Source organism: Capricornis sumatraensis, chromosome 5 (assembly GCF_032405125.1).
Source record: "Capricornis sumatraensis isolate serow.1 chromosome 5, serow.2, whole genome shotgun sequence".
NCBI lineage: Eukaryota > Metazoa > Chordata > Mammalia > Artiodactyla > Bovidae > Capricornis > Capricornis sumatraensis.
The window spans coordinates 63,244,060-63,252,040 of record NC_091073.1 but is presented as its reverse complement, the minus strand read 5'-3'; the positions used below and the strand labels follow the sequence as shown (position 1 = coordinate 63,252,040).

General features: G+C 39.6%; 1 non-coding gene across 1 annotated transcript; it reads right to left on the bottom strand.

Annotated features, from left to right (window-relative positions):
* Nucleotides 1–1,542: 1,542 nt before the first annotated feature.
* On the bottom strand, nt 1,543–1,614 carry TRNAC-ACA (transfer RNA cysteine (anticodon ACA)). Its single transcript has one exon. It is a non-coding gene; the product is annotated as a tRNA-Cys (tRNA).
* Between the last annotated feature and the right edge of the window lie 6,367 nt (nt 1,615–7,981).

Genomic DNA, 7,981 nt, shown 5'->3' with positions numbered 1-7,981 from the left:
AAGTATACCAGAATTTAGTTGATTTGTCTTTTCCTTTTTATGTAGTTTTAAATTAAATTTCAAAGCATAAATAAAACCACATTTTCTAAGAAACCTTCTATTGTTTACTAATTAATATGCATGATCACCTATTTCTGTGGTTTTACATCTCTGTCTCTATACTCACACAAACACACACACACATGCATAGCTGAAATGAAAGCTTTAAATTTCTAATAAATTTTCTACTTTAGCCTTGAAAATTGCCTTCTCATTTAAAGAAAGAAAATTTATGTCAGAAGAGGCAAACTCCCTGGACCGTTCTCCAGGAAGGTGAATTCAGGAGGTCTGGTGTTAGAACACAGGAATCTGAATTTAAGAACATAAGGTGATTTAAATGACGATTGAGTGTAACCACATTTGATAAATATCACACCATTTCACTTCCTTGGTGAGTTCAGTTTTGCTTTTTTCTATTACTAGGTTTTAACAATGTATTAGGGATGATGAAGGGCCTCCCTATGGCTCAGTGGTAAAGAACTCACCTGCCAGTCCTGGAGACGCAAGAGGCATGAGTTTGATCCCTGGGTCAGGAAGATCCCCTGGAGTAAAGGCAACTCACTCCAGTATCTTGCCTGGAAAATTCTATGGACAGAGGAGGTTGGTGGGCTTCTGTCCATGGGGTCACAAAGAGTTGGACAGGACTGAGCAACTGAGCACACACATGCAGGGGTGATGAAAGCATAAGTTTCCTCATTCCTGTAAAAGTTAAACAAGAAATAATGTGCTTAATTAGCACAGCAGCAAGTACACAGTATGTGCTCAGTATCATTTTCCACGATGGAAATGTTATTACTGGGCTTCCCCTGTGGCTCAGCTGGTAAAGAATCCACGCACAATGTGGAAGACCTAGGTTCGATCCCTGGGTTGGGTAGATCCCCTGGAGATGGGAAAGGCTACCAACTCCAGTATTCTGGTGAAGAGAATTCATGAACTGTTCACTCCATGAAGTTGCAAGGAGTCAAGCATGACTGAGCTACTTTCACTTTCACTTCCAATGTTAACATTACACCATCATGATCTATTTATGCATTCATTCCCCTTTGAATTGTAATTTCCTGAGGGAAGATAATTTTTTTTTTTTCTGTATTTGTACCTCTAGAATCTGGCTTGATGTCTGATATGTCACATGTGCTCAGTACATTTGTGTTGAATGAATTTAAGTAGGCACACAGAAAATTGTCAGAATTACTAGGGAAGATATGAAGTAGAAGGCAAATGGGATATGAAGGAACCAGGTGACAACTCGAGATAAAATGCGAGGATGGATGCCCTGAGGCAATCCTGCTCTCATCTCTGCTCATAATCTGGTTCAGTCCATGTTTGTTCTCTCTGGGCTGGGTCAGCATCCTCACCTGCTCACACAGTAAAGTGAAGTGAAGTCGCTCAGTCTTGTCTGACTCTTTGCTGCCCCATAGACTATAACCTACCAGGCTCCTCTGTCCATGGGATTTTCCAGGCAATAGTACTGGAGTGGATTGCCATTTCCTTCTCCAGGGGATCTTCCCAGCCCAGGGCTCGAACCTGGGTCTCCTGCATTGTAGACAGACGCTTTACCATCTGAGCCACCAGGGAAGTCAAGTGGACCCCATTCAACTCTGCAGCTTCGTTTTGTTATCTCTCCTCATCACCTTTGCTCTCTATATTTGCTGTAATATAGATTTTGTGCCCCTCTGCCTGCCAATGCAAGAGACATGGGTTCTGTCCCTGGGTCTGGAAGATTCCCTGGGGAAGGAAATAAAAACCCACTCCACTCTTCTTGTCTGGGAAATCTCACAGACAGAGGAACCTGCCAGGCTACAGTCCAGTGGGTTGCAAAAGGGTCAGACATGACTTGGCAATTAAAACAACAACTGAAATAATTGTCTTATTAGACAAATATATTACCTTTATTCTTTAAGCCAAGTGCCTGTTCAAAGCACTTTAAAGGGAGATTTCTCTAATGTAAGAATGTTACCAGGAATGTTTCTTTAATTTTATTTCTTAGGTTTTTTTCCCAAGAGTATCCACTATGATACTTTCTTAGGGCACAAATATAACTGAAACATTTATTAAAATGCATACAAATGATAAGAACAGTTATTTACACAATACTAAATTTTGTCAGCTATAGGGAAATATTAAGTGTACTTCATCCATAAGCCCCACTTTAAAATAAAATACAATGATTTAAAATATTGCCTCCAAGCAACCTTAAATATTTAGTTCCAAATTCAAAGAAAAGTCTATAGATTAACACATGCGTCTTAAAATAATCAAGATATTTACATCATTTGGAGTGAAAATGAAATTTTTCTGAAGAAAATTAGAGTTTGTGCACAAAAACACTACCAATAGCAAATATCTGATAATTTGAGTATATATCATAAGCTATCACTTAATAAATTATTGGTTTATACTCTATATAATTATACTCTAGATGATGGATTGAAAGAATGACTGGAACTTACCAAAGAAAGTAAATCACTCTCAAGTGTATATTATATGTTAGAGATATAAGGTTTAATACATATTAAAAATGATTTATTAAAATTATCATCTTCCCCACCATGATGACACATGCTGGAGGGAGGAAAACTTTAAATGTAGCAACTATTCCATCTCTCCCACAAAAAATATTTTTCAGTTTATTGTTATATGTATACTTTTGCTGTCATTTTTTCCCCTTTATTTCAAAAGAGACTACTTGGTGTCAGTATTTAGTCAGCAAGAATTTTCTTAATGTATATCTTTAGAAGTTATGATAAAATAAGGTGCTGAACATATGCACATCAGTTTTCCTGGCAGACTCAGCTTCTAAACTAGCTCCCAGGTATTAACATAAACAGAGCTGATGTGGGCAGCATATTGGCGACACTGTGATACAAAGTGGTGACACATTCGTTAGGCTGTGAAACTGCATAACAGATGCGAAAAGCAAGATAAGCAGCTCAGAATTGTAGGTAAATATTACCTCCAGATGATGTGAGAATGATTAAATTACAAACAGAGCAAAGATAAGTTTATAGCAGGATTCATTCATTTAACACACATTTACTGAATTACTACTATGAGTTAGGTGTGATTATGGGTGCTCATCAGTCAAATTTAAAATCTCATGATCTCTGTTCTCAACAGAGCCAGGGATAGAGTGACCAACTCATGCCAGTTTTAAAAGTGATCTCCAAGTTAACAGAGTCCAAAATGGTGCGAACAATTATCAGCGATTCCGCAGGGAATTCTCTAGGTCCTAGCTCGTGTCTCTCGGACCTGTGCATTCTAGTCCTGAGAGAAACATAATCCTATATTGACTTCTAGTTCAAATTATATACAGCATCCTTTAGGAGAATATTCTGAATTTGATAGAAAATAAGGTTATACAGTGAAAAAGAATTTGTTGAATCACTACACTTCTCTACAATTGATCTGATGGTTTTGATTCTCAATTGCCAAAAACAATTGTTTTGAGGACACATGTAACCTTTAAACAGTTGGCTTGTCTTTCTTAGATACTTACTATACACAGTTACAATGCCACAAGATTATTCCTGTGTTCATATATAATACAAAGAAGTATCTCTGGTAACTTTTCTTCATAGCCCTTGTAGAGTAGAGGTACAAGGCCAGATATATGGGCTTAGATTCCAGAGGAGTACCTGAGGTCTTTGTAGAACTTCCCATCCACAGTGAATGTACCTGTATCTTGTTAGTTTTCACCCTTTTTTCTTATCCTCTACTGCTAAAACATCTCTCCATTTATTCCTTCTTTAGAAAGAATATAATTGAATATTAATTCCCTGATGGCTCAGTGGGTAAATAATCTGTCTGCAATGCAAGAGACACAGGAGATGCAGGTTTGATCCCTGGTTCAGGAAGATTCCCTGGAGAAGGAAATGGCAACCCACTCCAGTATTCCTGCCATGAACAGAAGAGCCTGGCAGGCTACAGTTCATAGGGTCATAAAGAATTGGACATGACTAAGTACATAGACACGATTAAATATTATTGGTCCACTTTATACTAATAATCATAAGTTTTCTGTATATATCCAATTATATTTCAGGGCCTTTTCCTCAGTTTTACTGACAGCAGGGAACTTTTGGTGAAATATTGTTACCTTGGAAGCATATATATTTAATACTATATGTCTGCTGTTAACTTTAGTTAACTAGTTGTAATGATACATTTCATAATTACAGTGTCATCTAGGAGTCTATCAGACTGCCCAGGAAGCTGTCAAGATAAAGCAGGCCTCTGTTAAATCCACATTATAAAAGACAACTTTCTATCATTGTCCATTCTAATCCATGATCATGCAATCACCCATGGGCAAATTATGGATTACTCTGCTACATTCTAAGAGGAGGATATGGCAATCCACTCCAATATTCTTGCCTGGAGAATCCCATGGATGGAGGAGCCTGGTGGGCTGCACAGTCCATGGGGTCACAAAGAGTCAGACACGACTGAAGTAACTTAGCACATGTGCTACTGCATTCTGAAGCTTGAGTTCTACCATTGCTTCACTATTATCATCAATTTGTAAAACACTTTCTTTACAAATTGTTGTTTGTATTTTCTTAAGAATGTATGTTTCTTTTAAGTTGTTGTTCAGTTACCTATTCATGTCTAACACTGCGACCCCATGGACTGCAGCACGCCAGGCCTCCCTGTCCCTCACCATCTCCCGAAGTTTGTCCAAGTTCATGTCCATTGTATTGGTGATGCCATCCAGCCATCTCATCCTCTGACGCCCTCTTTTCCTTCTGCCCTCAGTCTTTCCTAGCATCAGGGACTTTTCCAATGAGTCAGCTGATTGCACCAGGTGACCAAAACACTTCAGCTTCAGCCTCATTCATTCCAAAGAGTATTCATGGCTGATTTCCTTTAAGATTGGCTGGTTTGATCTCCTTGCTGTTCAAGGGACTCTCAGGAGTCTTCTCTAACACCACAGTTCAAAGGCATCAATTCTTTGGTGTTCTTCCTTCTTTGCAGTCCAACTCTCACAATCATACATGACCACAGGGAAGACTCTGACACACTTTTTTTGAAATACCATAGATGTATATGTAAATTTTAGTTCTGATGAACCCTATGCACAAGTCCATAGGCAATTTATTCTAATCTCAATTGATTTGTTGATCAAAAGAAGAATAATTATAGTGGCTAAATAACAAGCAATGACAGTCCATTCCCATCGCATGCATCACTACCAAAGCCAAGTATGTTGGAACCATCTCTGTTCCACATCATCACAGGTTTTTTGCACATCACGGTGTGCAATTTTGACATTGGCAGAAGCATAGAGGGTATGTGAACACCAGAAAACTTGGAATTTAATACAACAAAGCTCTGAAACATAGACAGACATGATACACTGATGGTTCTAGAAGGGCTGACGTGGTCTTTTTCGGTGTCTGCCGACAAGGACTTTGGCCCTCTGGATGTCCAGAAGGCTCTGGGCCTTTGGACTTCAACCTGGTGCTGGATTTGGCCCTTGTCGCAGAAGCTGCCTACCTGGGCCTGTGAACAGGCTCTTGCGTGTGTGTCTGGCTGACCCGACTGGGGATACTGCCTCTGGTCTCTGGCTAAACTGAGGGTTGGCAGTGTGAGGCAGTGTGGGTCTTCTACCCTGTTCACTCTGCACTGCAGGCACCCAGTGGTGGCTGGGATGACCCCCACCCTGTCCGGCTCCTTGCCATGTCTCAGGTGTTCTCTTGGGTGTCCTCGGTTGCTCTCACCTGACAGAAGAAGGGGGAGAGATTGCTGGTGGGCTTCCCTGGTGGCTCAGACAGTAAAGAATTCACCTGCAGTGTGAAAGACTGGTTTAGATCCCTGGGTTGGGAAGACCTCCCCTGGAGGAGGGCATAACAATTCACTCCAGTATTCTTGCCTGGAGAATCCCCATGGATAGAGGGGCCTGGCAGCCAGCTACAAGTCCACGGGGTCACAGAGTTGGCTAGGACTGAGCAACTAAGCACACACACACTAAAGGGCCTAGTCTACAAATGAAGAGGATCAGTGAGCAGACCACACTCAAAGCGCAAAGGTCTGTATCTAGGCAGATGATTGCTTCCAAGCACTCCCTGGAGGGCTTTCGTAGGTGATTCAATCTTTTCAACTTAGCAACACCTCTGGCTCTTTAGATCCCCATCCCAGCACATCTTCTTCTCCAAAGGTAAGCTCTTTCCCTTTCCCTGTCTTGTGGAGCAGAGATATTTACAGTCACGTGGAGTAAATGTAGAAGGGAATGTATTAGGAAAATATGTACCATCAGGAAAGCAGCCTTGTGATAACCAGTGCTCCAGTTCTTGTTTTCAAACACAGCAGCAGGTCTCCGAGATGTTTGCCTATAATGGACAAACTATGGGAAGTCTTCCTGGGTGGAGGGACTATTTTGATACTCTGCAGACTTGTCTGGTGACAAGGAACAGCTGAAAGACTATAAATGTTTCTGGTTGAGGAACTGGCCTTGTTTGAAAGATGGAGCCTCTGAGATCAGCTACTGCAATCTATCAGTGTTTCCTGGAACTAACTCACATCTGTCAAGCCAGATTTTAACTGAGATTCCTGAAAGGAAGAGAAAGCAAGCCTCTACTGACATACACACTTGTTTTTCCTCGCCATTCTAGTTCATCTACCTCATTTTCTATTTGTTAAGGGAGGGAATAGGGAAGGGAGTGTCATCAGTATATTCTGTCTGGCAATCTTCTCTATCAACTTCCTTTGATTCTCAAGACCCTAATTAGATTTTTTTTTTTAAAACATGACCTACCTCAACAAAATTCTAGCAATCAGAATCCAACAACACATTAAAAAGATCATACACCATGACCAAGTGGGCTTTATCCCAGGGATGCAAGGATTCTTCAATATCCGCAAATCAATCAATGTAATTCACCACATTAACAAATTGAAAAATAAAAACCATATGATTATCTCAATAGATGCAGAGAAGGCCTTTGACAAAATTCAACATCCATTTATGATAAAAACTCTCCAGAAAGCAGGAATAGAAGGAACATACCTCAACATAATAAAAGCTATATATGACAAACCCACAGCAAACATTATCCTCAATGGTGAAAAATTGAAAGCATTTCCCCTAAAGTCAGGAACAAGACAAGGGTGTCCACTTTCACCGCTACTATTCAACATAGTTCTGGAAGTTTTGGCCACAGCAATCAGAGCAGAAAAAGAAATAAAAAGAATCCAAATTGGAAAAGAAGAAGTAAAACTCTCACTGTTTGCAGATGACATGATCCTCTACATGGAAAACCCTAAAGACTCCACCAGAAAATTACTAGAGCTCATCAATGAATATAGTAAAGTTGCAGGATATAAAATCAACACACAGAAATCCCTTGCATTCCTATACACTAATAATGAGAAAGTAGAAAAAGAAATTAAGGAAACAATTCCATTCACCATTGCAACGAAAAGAATAAAATACTTAGGAATATATCTACCTAAAGAAACTAAAGACCTATATATAGAAAACTATAAAACACTGATGAAAGAAATCAAAGAGGACACTAATAGATGGAGAAATATACCATGTTCATGGGTCGGAAGAATCAATATAGTGAAAATGAGTATACTACCCAAAGCAATTTAAAAATTCAGTGCAATCCCTATCAAGCTGCCAGCCATATTTTTCACAGAACTAGAACAAATAATTTCAAGATTTGTATGGAAATACAAAAAACCTCGAATTGCCAAAGCAATCTTGAGAAAGAAGAATGGAACTGGAGGAATCAACTTGCCTGACTTCAGACTCTACTACAAAGCCACAGTCATCAAGACAGTATGGTACTGGCACAAAGACAGACACATAGATCAATGGAACAAAAGAGAAAGCCCAGAGATAAATCCACACACATATGGACACCTTATCTTTGACAAAGGAAGCAAGAATATACAATGGAGTAAAGACAATCTCTTTAACAAGTGGTGCTGGGAA